This window comes from Helianthus annuus, chromosome 2 (assembly GCF_002127325.2).
Source record: "Helianthus annuus cultivar XRQ/B chromosome 2, HanXRQr2.0-SUNRISE, whole genome shotgun sequence".
NCBI classification, from domain to species: domain Eukaryota; kingdom Viridiplantae; phylum Streptophyta; class Magnoliopsida; order Asterales; family Asteraceae; genus Helianthus; species Helianthus annuus.
Genome location: NC_035434.2, coordinates 96788652 through 96790794, shown reverse-complemented (window position 1 = coordinate 96790794; position 2143 = coordinate 96788652).

The following is a 2143-nucleotide window of genomic DNA, read 5'->3' as shown; positions in this document are numbered from 1 at the left end:
GAGTCATGTTGACGTTTCCTCGTCTGCGTCCACTCATTGTCTTCATAACCAGAAAACATAGTATGAGTGTGGTGTCGTAACATAGCGAGAATAAGATAGAAGAGAGGAGACGCATCTATCTAATCAGGCAGACTAGTATGTATAGTAAAGCAGAAAGCATAAGACAATCAAGCAAGTAAATATGGGTCCGAGCTATAAGGTTAGATAAGTCGAGCCTTGTACTTGGAGTGTAGTGTCGTCACGAGTCACGGGTTATAGTTTGGTTTTTCTCAAAAAGATTTTTCCCCTTTTTAAAACCAAGTTCACTATAACCAATGGCTCTGATACCAATCTGTCACACCCCCAAAATCCACCCGCGGATGACACCCGCTTTGAGGGCGTGACTGACCAGGATCCAGCCACCAAGTATACTAAATAATTAAGTTGATAACAAAAGTAATACTTACTAACCATAAGATTAGCAAGTATCAAGTTTAGAGTTCAATGTTTTTAAGATCAGAGTAAAAAGTAGCGGAAGCATAATTAAACAATTTTTGAACAATGTTCATAAGGTAAGCATGATAAATGCCCAACACACGGGCAGACGACCACTACACATCCCAAGTAGCTGCTCCAGTCACTGGCCACCTGCAAAGCATGCAGTAAAGGGGTCAACAATAATGCTGAGTGAGTTCACTAGTTGTCCAGTTTTAATTACCAAAAACTAGTTTCACCAGTTAATTTATCCGTTTATACATGCCATGGGGAGCTACCCCAAAAGTTAGCGACTAAACTGTTTTTCCAATACCGAACACTAGGTAACCGTTTGCGTTTCCGCAGGATGCCCCGATGTCAATGTTCTATCATCATTGACGGATGCCTGAGTACATTAGTTCACGACCGATCCCATACCATGGCACGGTGTGAGGCTGGTAAGACCTAAATAGCGCTATCAACTAATAACCCGTTCGCCTGGCACCGGCGACTAATCGGTATTATGTAGTAGGGACTTGAGTGATAGAGTTGCGTTTAGTGCCGTTGGTTGCATTCCGTATAAACAGTAATTAACTAAAAAAAGGTTTCCCAATACAAGGGAAGATAAAGTAAGTTTGTTTCCCCATAACTAGGGAAGGAATGTAGACGGTATCCCCTTTACAAGGGGATAGGGTTGTTTTAGTCTCGTGTCCCAAACCACCGGGACGCATGCTTTTAAGTTGTGAACTCACCTTGGGTTGCTCGGTATGATACGTTACTTGGTTAAGTATGTTGGTCACCACGTCCTAACATGGTTACCAAGTATGGGTCAAGTCGGGTACAAGTAAACACATAGCGAACACGTATGGCAATACATATAGCAAACACGTATAACATGCGAATACACAAACTGTTGGGGTATTGGGCCTAAACAGTAACAGTTACACAAGCAGTCCAGTTAACAGATAATCCAACAAGTTCTTTGGCCCAATAACAGCCCAGTCGAGACAAAGGTGACTCGCAACCAAGGTTGCGACTCGCAACCGAGGTCTCGGTTCGTCACGTTTTGATTACGACTCGCAACCGGAGATTACGACTCGCAACCACCAGTTCCGACTCGCAACCGGACTCGATACGCGTTGATTACGACTCGCAACCGGGAGGTCTCGACAAATCCTGCTGTGGTCTCGAGTCGCAACCAAAGGTTCTGACTCGCAACCGTGATTACGTGCACATGAATTTCTTCTAGAACCCGTCTTGTACTAACCAATAGAATTTCGATTTCATGATAAAGTGTGCTATCCAATAAAACCATACAAACATGTTTTCTTGTCTGTTTACAAGACAAAATGGATCAAAATCAGCATATTTGAACTATTTTTATGATCATCAAACATGTTCTTCATATTCAGCCAACATTCATATATCCGAAACATGTAATTTTTACAACAACTATTATGAGTTTTTAACCAATAATCATAACCAACCGAATAACATACAATTCATGAACATACAACCCCAAAATCATGCATAAACCCTCTATATATATATATATATCTCGGACAATATCAAGGCACCCAAACAAGATTCATTATCCAAACATTCATGCCTAAAACCTCCTAACCAAATCCTTACTACAACCGAAGCAAACCTTTGACACAAAACCGGATCATTTACATTAAGACACAAA